The sequence below is a fragment of the Symsagittifera roscoffensis genome, chromosome 1, assembly GCF_963678635.1.
Source record: "Symsagittifera roscoffensis chromosome 1, txSymRosc1.1, whole genome shotgun sequence".
Classification (NCBI taxonomy): domain Eukaryota; kingdom Metazoa; phylum Xenacoelomorpha; order Acoela; family Convolutidae; genus Symsagittifera; species Symsagittifera roscoffensis.
Genome location: NC_087062.1, coordinates 51328729 through 51345527, shown reverse-complemented (window position 1 = coordinate 51345527; position 16799 = coordinate 51328729). Strand labels below are relative to the sequence as shown.

At 33.3% G+C, this 16799-nt stretch overlaps 1 protein-coding gene across 1 annotated transcript in view; it reads right to left on the bottom strand.

Annotated features, from left to right (window-relative positions):
• The window catches only part of LOC134856783 (uncharacterized), a 105567-nt gene that overhangs the window by 64089 nt on the left and 24679 nt on the right, over positions 1–16799 (bottom strand). The window lies entirely within an intron of this gene.

Below are 16799 nucleotides of genomic sequence, written 5' to 3'. Positions count from 1 at the left end.
AATTCCTTTTTCCTTGCATGAAAAAAAAGCTTACACAATATTCATCTATGAAAACTTTGTGACTAACATTTCTTTAGATAAATATAGAATTTTCAGAAATTCTTTGGAAAGGTTTTTACGTTTTTTTGAATATTTATATTCAGTAGCGTGCGCAGAAAATTTTAAAAACTTTGTCGACCTTTTTTAAGGTCGATTAGATTAGAAACAGTTTAAAACAAGTATTTATTTTACACTTTGTTATTTCTCACTGTAAGTTATAAGTAACTATCCACTCATGATCCACAGCTAAAACTTACAGCATAAATTGTTCGGGTGAAACTATTCGAAATTTCATTCAGAGAATTTGTAGAATAGGTTGAAATCAGTTGTTTTCTTTTCTCCTCTAACCTCGCGATAGACAAGTATATCTCTAGATCTTTTAAGACTAGGAAATATAAGATAAAACAGTAAGATTAGAATTGGTTTTAGGCTAAGAAGGTGTACGAACCGATCCGGCCGAAAATAGATAGCAAAACGAACAGACGGTATACCCTTATCTGGATTTACGCTATGAGAAGGCCACCCAGGGCCTGAACTCTACTAGTGCGACCAACGAGTCTCGAGCAGACCTAAATTTAACTAAGTTTTAGAAAAAAAAATCAAAGAAAGCGAAAAAAAAAACAATTTACCAAAAAAAAAAAAACTAAAACAGAAAAAAATTGCTGTTAGCTTGGTGAAGGTTCCTTGTTTATCTTGAAAATCAACATCTTTTCTTGTCCATAAAAGAATTTGAAATCTTTAAGGTCATTTACCTATAACAACTTACACTATAAATACTAATTTAATTAAATTCAAGATCATCAAGACATTGTAGTAACCCACCACACAAACCAACACCACCACCACCACGCAACCATGTCCCTAAACTGAACTGCAATACTCAAGTACTGACAGTAACACTTCATTTTTCTCACAATCAATCTCATATGTTGAACTCATGGAAGTCACGTGTCTATTTAGCAGAATCAGCGTTGAACTCCATGCCTTTACAAAAATTTTGGGACAAGTTAATTTCCTTTATTTGCGATAAAAAAACATTCAAAAGCTCTTTAAAATAGTTTTATATTAAAATTTGACTGAAATTATTGCTGTTTTCGTCGAGCTACATTATGTTTTTTTTTCGAAAATTGAATTCATTTTTGCTGGCTTGAAAAACAGTTTACTCACTTTTAATTGATGAAAACTTGGTGATTTGTTTTTTAGGCAAATATAGAAGTTTCAGAAATTCTTTGACAACGTTTTTACATGTTTTTGAATAATCGTATTCAATAGCGTGCGCAGAAATATTTCAAATTTTAAAAAAATTTCGAAGTTTTATAAGTTCGATAAGTATTTATTTTATACTTTGTTAATTCTCTCTGTAAGAAATTAGTAACTTACTACTCATGATCCATAACTAAAACTTTCAGCATAGATTGTTCAGGTGAAACTATTCAGAATTTTGTTCAAACAATTTGTAGAACAGGTTGAAATCAGTTGTTTTCTTCTTTCTTCCAACCTCGCAATAGACAAGCATATCTCTAAATTATTGAGACTAGGAATTATAAGATATAAGAGTAAAATTAGATTTGGTTTTAGGCTGAGGAGTTGTACAAACCTATCCGGCGGAAAATACACAGCAGAAAGAACACATGTTGTAAATTTATTTGGAATTACGCTATTAGTAGGCCACCCCGGGCCTAAACTCATCTGATGCGACCAACGAGTCACCAGCATACCTAACACTAACTTAGTTTTAAAAAAACAAATCAAAGAAAACTAAATAAATTGACTTTATCTTAGCTTTTTTCAACTTCTCAAAAGATCTTATGAAGCTCACCTCGACAAAGACGGAAAACAAAACCTGCATCACAAAGCACAAAAAAGCAGACAACAACGAAAAAAGCATAAACTTTTTGCGCAGTAAGTCATCTTAGTATTAAATAAAGACAAAAAATAGAACCGTAGATATAATGGTAAAACTTCAACAACATAAATACCAACCAGGCATCGACAAAACCTTTATCTACCTTAAACTTCAAATCTACACAATTCTTGGAAAAATTATTTCAAAATAAAAATATATTCAAAAAAATACAAAAAGACAAAAATTAATTGAGAAAAAATTACTTGTGGTTAGGTTGTTGAAGATTCCTTGTTCATCTTGAATATCATCATCTTTTATTGCCCTTAAAAGAATTTGAAATCTTCCAGGTCATTTACTTATAACAACTAACACTTTAAATACTAACCTAAACAAAATCAAGATCATCGGGACTTTTTTGGATTTCTTACGATTTGAATCCTGAAATTTATCTCTGATTATTAAATCACTAAGGCTTCTCCTTAATCTTAAACCTTGAATTCTTAAATTTATTTTAGATCATCAAAGCTTATGTTTGAATCTTCTTTTTCCATTTTTTTGAAATCATTTTTCGTAACTTTGTATCATCAAGACTTTTTTTTGATCTATTCAATTTCATTTTCAACTTTAAATGCTTTCACCTTGTTTCAGTGTCTAATGACCTAAAACGTCGATTCGTTTTCCAAATTTTCTAAGTTGGGGCTAACTGACAATTTCTTCTTTGAAATTCCATCGTTTAAACTAAGTTACTCGTCCTTCTTTTGATCCTACCTCTTAATTGACCCAAGCGTTCAACAACTCGCGTTCTTGTTATCTAAAAAAAGTATCTAAGGATCTACTTGCTTTCTAATTATACCTGAACTTTGACGATTGAAATTTAAACCTCCAACTCTATATCTCATATCGATTACCAAAAAAGTGAAATGTATTGTGCAACTTTTTTGTCAACATCCAGTTTAGCAAATAATCAAACAAAATACTAATCCCACTCAATTGTCTAATCAAAGGCTCCTGATACGACCTTAAGATAAAACCGCTTCAACGAAGAGTAGGATACATTAAAGCAAAAAAAAATAAATCCGAAAAAGAATTTTTGTCTACAAAAAAAAACTTGAAAAATCGCTTTTCAAGGAAATCCAAAGCAATCTCAGAGTGTGACGCAGAAACAATACGTAAACTTGAGAATCTCCAAAATCAAGAAAAAAAAACACCAAAACAAGAAACTGGAGATAGACAGTTTTCCGATTCCGAAGCAATAAACAGCATCATCCATCAAAAGTAAACGATGAACAAAAGTTAACTACAACCCGTACAAACATATAGCTTGAATCAACCCAGAAGGCGTGTTGAAAATTACAAACTAACACTAATACCACTCCAAAAAATTTGATTCAATACGAGGATAACTTTGAAGATAGCTCTATCTTACCTTTTGTCATACACCCCCAAAAAACGCGGATAAATAATTTTGCCATAAACTCATTAAAAATTTATTTCGAAAATGCATTAGCCCATGCAAAGAAAATGTAAAAATAAAACAACAACTATTTGACCGTTCTGTGCCAGAAATAGGCATTGTTTCTTCACAGTATGGGTTGTTTTTACAATCGAACTTCAGTCACCAAAGCAAAACCATCAAACAGCATATATAGTACAAACAGATGACAAATAATTTAATTTTTCAAAAATTTGTTTATTTTTGTATTCAAGAAAATACAACACCAAAATTCACAATGTGCAAACTGAATAAAGACTAAACATTCTTTGTATCACCACTACAAGTATCATGACATACAGCAGTGAGAGTTGGTGTCAAAATTTTTTCCAGAGTTGCAGGAGCAAATCGCGAAAAACTCACCGAAACGGAAGCATCATCAAACGTAAAAGCAAATCTCCAAAAATCCTAGTATCATGAAATTTTCATTGATATACGAAGTGATATTTCAAGCTCAGCAATCCAAGCAATCCAAGTAAGCAAAGATTTTTTATATTTTATTCCATCAACAACAGATACAACACCATCAAATTATAACGCAAAATTTCCCATCTAGACAGGTAAGACTGGTTAAGCATCAAAATTCAGCTAAATGAACAAATCACACTTTGCAAACAAATAAACCGTTCCCACAATGCCAGTGACAGCATAACAAAGCATTCCACCGATACATCCTTCAATTACAACGGCACATACTAAAAATACATCGTTCCAACAAATCAAATTACAACCGAAACCTAAACCAACTCGCTCTGTTGAATACTCATCTATATTTTATCAAACACACCTATCTATAAACTTAAATAACTTTTAAAAGGCTCAACAAAAAAATAAACCATTTTGCAAACCATAATTATGATTTTTTTGCAATTAATGAAATCCATAATCTAACAACAAACCCAGATCAAACAAGACAATCACAACCTCTTGATCATACATATTACCAACAACAACCCAAAAGTACAAAAATCCAATCAATCAATTTGAATGACAAAAAGAACACACAAAAATATCACTCTAAAAGCTTACCCAAATAAACGTTTCGAAAAAAAAATGGACGAATAAAAAATAACCAAAATCATTTCTCGGAAAATGAATTTTTTTTTCACGAAAAATATCAACAACCGCATAAGTCTGATAAAAAACCAATGGAAAAATGACAATGATTCTGATGATAAAATTTTACCAGATACTTTTGCACTATTGTTAGACCTACCAAAGAATAATGACAAAAACCTAAGATTCCAATCAAACTGAGTTTTACACCACAAAACCGTAAAATAAAACACAAATTCCATTTTATTTTCAAATCTAGCAATCAAAAATTATTAATAGTTCAGAAAAATCTTTATCACTCAACTACAATTACAACAGATTAAAATCGCTATTTAACAAAAACTGTCGAGGGAGACCTTCAGATAAAAAAAAATTCATGTTACAACTCACAAAACAGATGTAGTCGTTATAAAAATTGCAATAGTCAAAGTAGAAATAACCATTCACGATCAAACTCAAACAGAAACAATTAGTCAAATTACAACAAAATCGATTATGCTAAAATAAACAAATTAAAAACTAATCCACTCATCGTTTTCAAAATTCCTTGAAAAACTGCCTTAGATTTTATTCAAATCGCTGCTCGAAAAAACACTCAAACATTAATTATAATAATAGAAATAACAATTGTAGATCACTAGAAAACTATATTGATTATGTGGGTAGAAATAATAGCTACAAAAACAATTCACAAAATCCGAAACGATCAAATCAAAACTATTGGAGCAACAAGCAAACACGAAAGAAAAACAAGCCAGGTACAAAATCAACCTGAAACGACCAGAATGTAAAAAATGCGTTGAAACTGACCAAGAAAAAAAAGAAATAAATTGTTTCGAACACTTTCCACTTTTTTTTATTGTCAAAATAATCATTCACAATTCCATTAAACGGAAAATACAAATTCATACCCATATCATGCTCTTCTTGGATTAAAATTAAAACACAATTAAAAACAAGAAAACAAACACCACAATTTTACAAATCATCTACAAAAAAAGAAAATCAAGGTTTATCAGACACATTTTTTTTAGCAGGACTATTATTTGAACCATAGATTTTCATTTGACAAAAAACGCCGTATATCATCCTCTTCTGAAAGCAACTCATACAATCTGGTAAGCGTAGATGCATTTACACAAAATTTAGATTCAAGCATCGTTCAACAAGGAAATTCTTATTCTGCACACACTGCACTCTATGAACACCGGATAGCAAAGTTTGGATGACCCGAATTCCTTGTTGCAGATAACGGAATGGACATCTTTATAAAAGAAATAATCACACTATGTCAATTAATTAAAATAAAACATAAACCTAAAATCTCACACGCCCCGTGGCTTAATGGATTAGCCGAAGGAATGAATCGTTCAGTACAGGAAAATCTCATATGTCTAATTAACGGAAACTATGAATACAATACACTGACACTGATTGGTCAGCAGATGCAAAATTTTTTCCACTCGCATATGATTCTCAAATAACCACAGTTTTCAGATAATTACCCTATAAAGAATTGGTTTGAACCAAAAACCAATGTTTACTGCAATTGTTTACCGCAATTGCATCAAAAGACACACAAAGAGTGACATTGCCAACCATGGAAAGACCAACTTCATCATCAACAAAATTTGAAATTTGCTTCCACAATTAAGATAATTTTCATCGACCCCAAAATTTGAAATAAGCTTTCAAAACTGATGGAGTGAGGATTTTTAGAAAAACAAAAAAACACAGTGCAATTCATCAAAAAAATTGCAAAAAAATTGCTACAAAGACAAAATATTTAATCCCAAACTAATTCACGTTGTTCACCACATTCAGATTTGAAAATCGGAACATTCGTTTTAATGTCAAATTTTACAACCCACAAAGGATTTTCAAAGATATTACAAACCAAAAAAAGACCATACCAAATCATTAACAAACCCACAGAAGTGACATATAATCTAATTGATCAGAACAAAAAACCAAAAGAAACTACACTACACAGAAATAACATCATACTTATTAAAACAAAAACGCTTTTCAAGAACTACACAGTTATAATTTTTTGCTGGACTCCATTGAAACACCCCAAAAAGTCATCAATCAAAGAATACCCAACAATTCAAAAACACTACAAAAATCAACAAACAAAACGACAAAAAATACACCAGAAAAACGCTCTAAAGCTACCACTACTAGCTAGAGGACAAATCAAAAGCTACAAGAAAAAGTTTTAGATACTGAACCAAAGGGAAAATTTCAACAACGCCAGTCATCTAGACTTCGAAATCAACCGAGGGAAGAATAAAAAGTTGTTGTTGCGCAGTCTGAGATATTGAAAAAAGTAGAACTTAAAAAAAATGAATAAGTGAATCAGTTTCAGACACATCACAAGAAACCAACTCTTTCGCACAAACTTATAATAAATAAGGAAATTAATCAATTTTCACTTATTTAGAATCTGGAATTTTTATTTCTAATTTTCAGAAATAAAAATACCAATAAAAATTCACAACTTTGCAATCGCCATCGCTGTTGAAGTTAGCCGATCTAATTGGAAGTTGAACTAAAACTGTAACTTAAGCTTTGCGACCTTCAGGTCAAAAAAAATCAACACCCTCATAATTGACATAAAAATCATATAATGATTTCAACCCCCTTCTATCAAACAATACAAAAACCAACAAAAAAAAATATTCTAAAACCCCAGAAATTCCCCAAAAAATATTAAGTAAATTAGCCTAAAGCTAGTTTTTCTGAGATCTTCAAGCCTAAAGATAACTTACCTCACAAAAACCTCTGATCATCCAATAAAAAAAAGTAGCGACTTAAAATCAAACCCTTCAACAAATTTCCCCATATCCAGCTCATTTGCCAAACATCTATAAGCACTCTGACTCAACTCGAAATAAATTGTAAAAAAAAATCCTTCGGAAAAGATAAATCAATTAACGAATGTTCACTTTACAGCCAGTTGTCCAAGTTCTCAAAATAATTCATTTGAACTTAATTCAATTTCTACCAAACATTTTGAACTTTCGCAATTTTTTTAAGCAATTTTCCAGAATTTGTAACCATCACTTTTCCTATTTTTTGTTGCAAAACTATATTTTCTATTACCAAATTATCGACAATCTAATCAGATACGAAAATAATCAATATTTTTCCTCTCCTAATGATGAAAAAAGAATTGTTTCATTAAAAAAGACCTGATACTTTTTGTAACTTTTCTAACAATCATAGCCTCACTTTTTCCGAACAATCAAAGTCTTATCATTTAAAATCAAAACCCAAACATAGATTCCCCATCCACCAACCCGTCCCAAAATCCAACAAAAAACCCCGTTCAATCCCGCCTACGCCAATACAGCCAACCCGTTCTCAAACATCTACCCGTTTATCATATGTGGAAAACCCATAAAATTTTGAAGATGGACAAGAACCCTTATCAGAACCATTACCATCGGCTCATCACACCCTTAATTGAACCGCAGTACGAACCAACATTAAGTATCTACCCACTACTACCACAAGATCTAAACAGAACCAAACACCAAAGTCAAAACCAAAACCCAAATTCTTAAATTGACAGACAAATAATTCATCCATGACGAAACAACACTACCAGTTCAATTCAACTTACCCTCAACTTTTACGGCTTCTACTTCTTCCAACCTACCAGGCACTACAATAAATGACACCCCTCTACCTGCCACTCTAAGCTCACAACAAAATACACCAAATATTCCATCAGATTATCTAAAATCAACGCTAAATTGATTACAATACAGACACGATATGCATGAAGATATCCAAAATCTCAATACTCAAATTCGATCTCAACAGAATTTAACAATAAAAATTGAAATAATTGTAAAGACAAACAATCTCACCAATCACCCATTCTCACTATCTCAATCAGACATCGCAGTCCAATCCTTGCCTCCTCCATTTATTTGTACAGAACTGGACAAATAAAGGGACAAACATCTACACTAATACAATAGATGTACTATAAAGACCATATGTTATAAACCCCTCACAAGTCAGTTTAAGGACTATCAGACACATGTATCTTATAGTATTATTGTTGTTACCACAAGTAATCAAAACAACTAATATAGTTGCAAAATTTTATTCAAAAACCAGCGCTACCACATTTTTAGGTTGACAATTTACAAAAAAATTTTCAGAATTGAAAATACATTGTTATTAAGTATCAAAAGGAAACCGAAATAGACTTGATCATGAAACATACCACCAAAATAAAATTGAAAAATTATTACTTCTAATTCCCGAAGATTGTAAAAACGATCTAAAAAGTTCAGATTTAATAAAATAGAAAAACAACACTTGGACACTAGTAAGTTTTCTCTTTTTTCCAGATTCAACACAACATCATTAACCTGAACAACATCAAGGAGATATACAATTCGATGGAAAATACCCCTACCACGTTGCACATGGACGATTAACCGATGATCTCCATGACAAAAATTTAGTTACACCACGTTGGGATAGTTGATCCATTTCATTGAAAAGCTAGCACAAAAGACTCAAGATGTCAAGAAACAATACTTTTTGATTGGAAATTCATTCAAGAATGAGCAAATTTCACACAAAAAATGTTTCTTAGAATCCATGCCCTTCAAGCAAGAATGATCAAAAATCTAGCAATAAAGATCTTTTTTCGCATAAGAATATTGATAGATTCCATGCTATTCGGTCAAATAAACCCACAGAGAACAAAATCAACAAAGTAGTTCTCGAAAGGCAACTGGAACAAAAAACAACTTAACACATTTTCAAATAAACCCCAAACCTAAATTAGCATGCAAATATCCGAAACCACTATTTAGAACTCCGTACTCAGTAAAAATGATTGAATACAAAAAATGTGATATGAAACAGTAAGATCCATTTTCTTTGACTAAGCCGCAAATCAAAGTAGAAAAGAGGATTCCGTGCTATTCGGTCAAATAAACCCGCAGAGAACAAAATCAACAAAGTAGTTCTCGAAAGGTAACAGGAATAAAAAACAACTTAACACATTTTCAAATAAACCCCAAACATAAATTAGCATGCAAATATTCGAAACCACTATTTAGAACTCCGTACTCAGTAAAAATGATTGAATACAAAAAATGTGATATGAAACAGTAAGATTCATATTTTTTGATTAAGCCGCAAATCAAAGTAGAAAAGAGGAAAAATCTTACATACCAGTCACATTACATAGAAACAACGGACAAATCGGTCGAAAATTTCTCCCAAAAAAAATCGTGACAGTACAAGAAATATCAATGGAGATTTGCGTACATGACAAACATACGGACATGAAGCTTGATTACAATGTAAGTAGAATTTTTCAGGACTTGAAACACTACACCACTTGTGCGGTTTAGAAATAAAACAGATACTACAGTCACTCGCATTATTAGTATTAAAAAGACCATCTGCAGGATAACTAATTGCTCAAACTTTGTTGATTAGAAAGGATACATCCTTTGGTACTTTACATGCTCTAATAATGTCTCACCACTATATGTACTTAGATAAAAGATGCTAAGGAAGAAAACCTATATTCTTTAGAAACAACGTTCATTTTGTAGATAGACTATCAAGACGTACATATTTTTGGGATACCGCTGTCCCATGTGGATCGTAATATAGCGAAAACGTAGTACAACAAAATCCTGACGAAGATAATTTTTATCTTTTCACGCCATACCTTATTTTAAAGCCTCCTTTAAAAAATTTTAATCTGAAAGTATCAGCGCAAAAGCTAGCAAATCAACTTTTGGTTTACAGTCCATTGGCATATACTCTAAATCAGGTAAACAATATCATTTACGTAGACAATCTATAGGTCAAAATCTTGCTGATACAGCTGGTTTCTCACAAATCTTCGGAAACTCGCTGATACAGCTGGTTTCTCAAAAATCTTCGGAAACTCGCTGATACAGCTGGTTTCTCCATCTACGAACAGGATTACAGTGGATATTCCAGGGATATTAAATATTACATTTATCTCAATGAGGGAAATTTTTGTCCGCAAGATATCTCTCCAGTCAATATCTTTAGTTTTTTACACATTAAACAAAACTCTTAGCGTTTTTTGGATGGCCATATTACATCCTAGAAAAATTGGCTTTCTTATAGGCATTGTTTAGTTTTTTATAAGCATTGTATAGGCAAACCAATTTTTGGCAAGAAACAAAAAATTGGTTTGTTATAGGCATTGTTTAGCATTGTTTAGTCAAAATATAACACGACCCGCAAACTAACGAAAAAAAAACTGTCCAGAAAACCAAACTCAAACGATGCTCCACAAAGAATATACACCAATAACACCAACAGCACCATCACATCACACAAATTATCAAACCATAGTCATTTACAAGAAACACCACAATTTTATAGGACTACATTTTCATTAAAAACCCAATTTCACCAAAATAAGAAAACCAACGAAGTCCTATTTCACATATAGCATATCATCTACAAAACACTGAATAAACATACGAACAAATAATAAAAAAAACCTCACGAAATGAGTTTTCGTTCTCAAAAACATTGTTTTTAGCCCACGATGAGCCGCCAATGTGGATTTCTCCGTCATTACCTTTCTTATCCGTCTAATCTCCAACGACAAATCTCTGTCACTTCCATTTCCGATCTCACTTCTCCTCCATTGCCAATTCTGGCCCCAATTTTTCAAACGTCTCACCCAACTTATCCCCAAGCACTCCGACGATTCTATACAAACAGTTTTTGATAGACATAATTGTTCAAATAACCCCGCCATCGATACCACTGATGAATTTCTTGACTCTCAACTGAGTCCCACTTATAACTTCTTACAACCACCTTTTGCACCAATAATTCCCCCAGTTATTATTTTAGACCTTTCCACTTCCAGTTCCTCCTATTCTGATGCAACTCCGATCCTTTCCTTTCTCTCTTGTGACCTCCCTGATACTCCCAACCCATTGATAGACGACCAAATAGAACACGACCTTATCGGTTTTATCCAACACCAGCAACAAACTCGCAAAAATGACTGATAACTAACAATTCACCAACTAATCCAATACAGCTTCAACATCAGAAACATCAGCATCATCCATCCGTAAAACTCCCACTCGAGCGCAACGCTTTCTTATGAAATGGAATTACGCCCCTATTCGGACTAAATACTTGATCAATCGACCCTCATCATCGCGACTCCTCTGTAGTCATCACCTCAGACATATTAACACTCCACAGTTTTCACTCATAAATCTCCAATTTTTTTCAACAATACTCTTATGATAACATCGAATGACAAACCCAACGCGACAACTACATTAGTAGTATTGTATGGTGTCCCGAATCCTAAAGGGGGTCTTTCCTAAGGGGGGGTCCTCACATAAAGCAAAATCCTAGGAAAGGGGTCCTTAATTTTTTCGGAGGACCCTCATCCTAGTATTTTGTGAACGAAAGAAATTTTCCACCCAAAAAGCAGAAGACCCCCTACTCAGGATCTTGCTAAGTTTAGCTTAACAACAAGGGACATCATACAAAATTCTTACTAATTCCAAATTTTGAGGTCCTAATTATTGGTCTTGGTTATTTACATGAATCATATTAATTGCTATATTTGTTTCGGGCAAGTGAACTTTCGACCTAGTTGAAATTTGTTAGTGAATGGGTAATTGAATTTTATGGTATATAAAAAAAATTCGCCGGCAATTTTGTCAGCGTAGCTTAACTGTTGGCAGCAGTAAACAAATTCCTTAACTTCACCTACTATTTATGGTGAAAAGGCAATAAATTGAAATTATTCTCCAAAGACGGCGGCCGTTACTGGGCAAAATATACCAAATGATAAATTTGTCAAATTTTGAAATACGAAAAATGAAATTAGAGGGAACTTGGTGTACTGAAGATATTGATAATTAACAATTACATTTAAGAGTGTTTTCAACCGCAGAAAAAAAAGCATTTTTCAGATTTAGTAATGAAAGCTACGTCGTCTTCCTCAGAAGGGCAAAGGAAATTTCAAAGAAAGAATACGAGTTAATTTTCAAAGAACAATTTTAATTGAGTGAGCTTCAACAAATCTCTTGGTGCATTTCTACAAAACAAAAGTATGGTACTTTGAGCGATTTGAATATTGCTGATTATGAAAACGTATTCGACTATTCGTTTGACTTTAACTCAAAATGGGTTGATAAAGACTTGGAGAGAAAAATCCATCTATGTTTCAACAAGCTATCAAAATACAAAAAACTTCCGGTGGTTTATTTAATTATTTACCACCGTTATCTTAATGAGTCTAAATGGTATTTGCAAGGTCACTTTTATTTCCACTGGTTTGAAATTCAATAAGTTGGAGAGGTGTTGGAAAAAATAAACAAAGAAATTGCAAAAAAGCAGAGTAACTCCTTTTGATTTGAAAATATTTCACGAAATTTATACGTCTTTGAAACAAACTTATACTGATAATTCTAACCGACGCAACTATTTACTAGCTGCATGTTCTCTGTTTTTTGTTAGTTCTGATAACCTTAACTACGACATTTTAATTAAGTTGAGACCTTATGGTGGCTTGATTGGTATTGATAACTCTTCCTTGGACAAATACTTAAAAAACTGCAAAATTTTACGATTGCACGCTATTTTGCACAATGCGGCCGAATTTATACACGAGTTTTATCAGCAGGGTCCATCGTACTGTTACATGTTGCCCTGGAACTCTTACAACAGCTTATTAGGACATTTGAGTGGAATAGCGTTCTTCTTTTTCATTAAGTTGAAAAAACCAGAACTTTATCAATTACTAGACTGCTAAGCGAGAGATCAGTTGTGCTTGACGTGGAAGGCTTTCGTTGCAAGAAAAACGCCTTTGTGGTTAAAGAATTAGCAATAACCATTTCAGACTACACCGATCGACTCATTTTTTTTTTACCTCCAGCTAATTTCAATGTTTTACCAAAGCTCGAACAAAATGCTTACAACTGGTTAACAAATTATTTACACGGTCTCCATTGGAAAAACGGTGGTTACCCTTACATAAATTTGAATCAAATACTTCAGAGTTTTGTGTTGAGAAATCCGGGTGCCGTTTTTTACGCTAAAGGAAAAGAAAAGACAGAATTTTTGGCCAAGTACTTGGACCGAAAGGTTGAAAACCTAGATGATTTGGGCTGACCTCGGGTTGAAAACATATTTTAAAATTTTTCCAAGTTGCAATAGACATATACCTCATTACAACTCCAGGAATGATTGTGCCCTGAAGAAAACCAAGGTTTTTTATGATTGGTTGAAAAATGAACAACAGCGAGAGAGCAGCGAAAGTGGAGACATACCTATCACCAAATTCAATGTTTTGTTCGCGAATGACTCCAGAGGGTGATATTAAAATTTCTATAACGAGAATAGAGCGTATTGATTGCAGTGGCCAAATTATTCAGAAAAAGGAGCAAATAATATATTCCGAAGAAGAGTTTTCTACGTTGAAGAGATTTTTTCCAGTTATTGACCAATTTGTTTACTTGCAGAGATTCAAGTTTATCAGAAATGTTACCCAGCAAGCGAGGAGTATATCTTCTCGAACTAGTCTTAGTACTCAAACGTCAGCCAGGAGTTCAGATGGATCTAAGCAGCAGTGAATTGCCAGATGAGATTAAGACGATTGTGAAAGAGGATACTGTGAAGATAATAGTGTACTACGAAAAAACTGCAAATATCCCAGCAAACTTTGTTCTAGAAATGCATATGATAAATGATAGAGATTTCACACGTTATAAATTTTTGTACTGATCTCAATACTAATTTTTTTTTCTACAAGCTTCATTCACAGTGAGAAAAGTCTAACACAGTCTGTAGAATAAATAGTTTCTCAAATGTCAGAAGCAACAACAGCAGTAGATGAACCTGACGCAATAATAGTAACAGAGTCTGTTTATAACGAGACAAACAGTGAAAAAAAAATTCATGGAATTTTTGTAACAATGTAACTTTGCCAAGGTCTGGAGTAGTTTTTGTTGCGCAAATGGTAGTTATTCTAATTTTACTAACTTTCTGCATTCTCAAACTTTCTTTCACTAATTTAGGTTGCGAAGCAACGTCAGTTTGTTTCTCGATTTTATCAGGTTTGGTTGGTTATGTACTACCAAACCCAAGGATATGAATAAACTGATTGATGCTTCGACAAGAATTTTCATGGCGATAGTGGGACCTTCAGAATCCTGGAAAACTGAGTTAATTTGAAACTTTTGAAGGGAAATACTTTTAACCCTAAATTTGGAACCGTTTTTATATCTTTACAAAGAGTTGCAACCTGCATTCTCAGAAAAAGTGTCTTTTCGCAAAGTGAATGTGAAGTTCATGAAATTCGACGGATTCGAATATGTGAGAAAATTAGAAAATGTTCTTCTAGTTTTCGATGATTCATGTGAAGACATCTATAACGACAAGGAATTTGTTAGGTTAGCGACAGCGGGTAGACATAGAGGGATATATGTAATATATACTAAGCATAACTTGTTTCAACAAAGTCGATGATTGCGTACGATTGATTTGAACACTTCACACATCATTCTGTTCAAATCACCTCGTGACGTTCAGCAACTAGATCTTTTAGGAAGACAATTGAATGTATCAAAATTTTTGAGAAGCTGTTACGAATTAGCTACCAGAGACTCTTTTGGGCATCTTCTAATCGACTTGGACCCCCGTACATCAGATTGCTTGAGATTTTGTTCAAATATCATACGACCTGGGCCAACAGTTTTTTATTCACCCTTATCTGAAGCAGAAACTGCTCCAATCACAAGTGAAAAAAAAACTTATCTATTCTGCAGCATATGGTAAATTTGAAACCTGACCAGCTAAGAAGATTAATTAGAAAAACTTCAAATCGTGAGATCATAACACTTATTTGTGAATGTTTGCTCAATGTAGTCAATGGAAACGTACCCGTTAAAATCGCAAACATCGAACGATTCGAGACAGCATACAAATATTTAATCACTTCACAAACCAGTGTTGTCAAAAAAGTGCGATTTTTTTAGTAAAGAAGGCTTCCATTTAGTTCGACAAATACTTTATTTTTGTTGGAAGTACCTCACAACTTAATTATGACTGCTGAAGAACTCATTCTAATTCCGAAACACTTATATGTTAAAGAGCAGCCACATGCTGCACGTGTTCTTCATGATAAAAATATTAAACATAAAAATGCTCAACTATCCTATCTTAACTGGCTTAGACCCCAATTACCTCCTCAAACTAGTCAGACTACTGCAACGAAGGAAACAATTACGGAAAATGTTGAGCACCAACAAGAACAGCTTAAACTGTTAACGGAAGATGAAGAAGTACCAGTCGAACGTGATAAACATGAAACACTAGAAAAGAAACACGATAGACAGACCGAAAGCATTTTAGGACAGTTACAGGTTTTAGAAGACAAAAAAATTGTTAGAGCAAGAACCGTACTTGAAATCATAGAAAATTCAGAAAGAGTAACCATAAGCCGTGACAATGAGGTGATGTACGTATATAAAGTACCAACAGGACTTAAAGCTGCAATACTTTTATACGACATACAACAACCAACGAAAAAATTACACAATCCGTCGTTCATTAACTTTTTAACTGCTCTCAATTTGAATGAAAACCTGGTAATAAATCGAAATGCCAAACACGCAGTTCAGTCAGCGTCTGTTAACGCTCAAGAAAAACGAGAACCAGGGCCCTCGTGAACCCGCTCAGCATCGCCCACTTGGCAGGAAAAAAGTAGTGCAAACCTTAAGAGAAGTAAAAAACACGAAGGAAAAAGTCTCAGTGGTAATAGAAAAACCCGAAACCAAAAACGTGAAAAAGAACGATTCAAATTCTCCAACGTCAGAAAAGACGAAGACGAAAACGAAACAATGGGAAAATTAACAAGATTGAAGAAAAATTGTTGAAAACTAAATACAGTGACAAAAGTCCCGCGGTATTTGGTAGTGTGAACAACGTGATAAAAGCAACCAATTTGCCGGGAAAGAAAATTAAACATTTCCTTCATACTGAGCCTGCTTACACAAAATGTCGAACTGTCATCCGAAAAACTCTGCGACTCAAGGTCATAGTTTAGGATATCGACAAAATCTGGTCATTAGATCTGGCCTTTGGTGATAAACTTGCCCAGTACAACCATGATGTTAAGTATCTGCTTGTTGCAGTTGAATGCATGTCACGCTATCTCAGAGTGCAACCCTTGAAATCCAAGTATGCTACTACAACAGCAGAAGCGTTCAAACTAATGATAACGACAAAACAACCGAAAAAAGTATGGTTGGACAAGGGCACAGAGTTTAAAGGGTCCTTCGAAGCACTATGTAA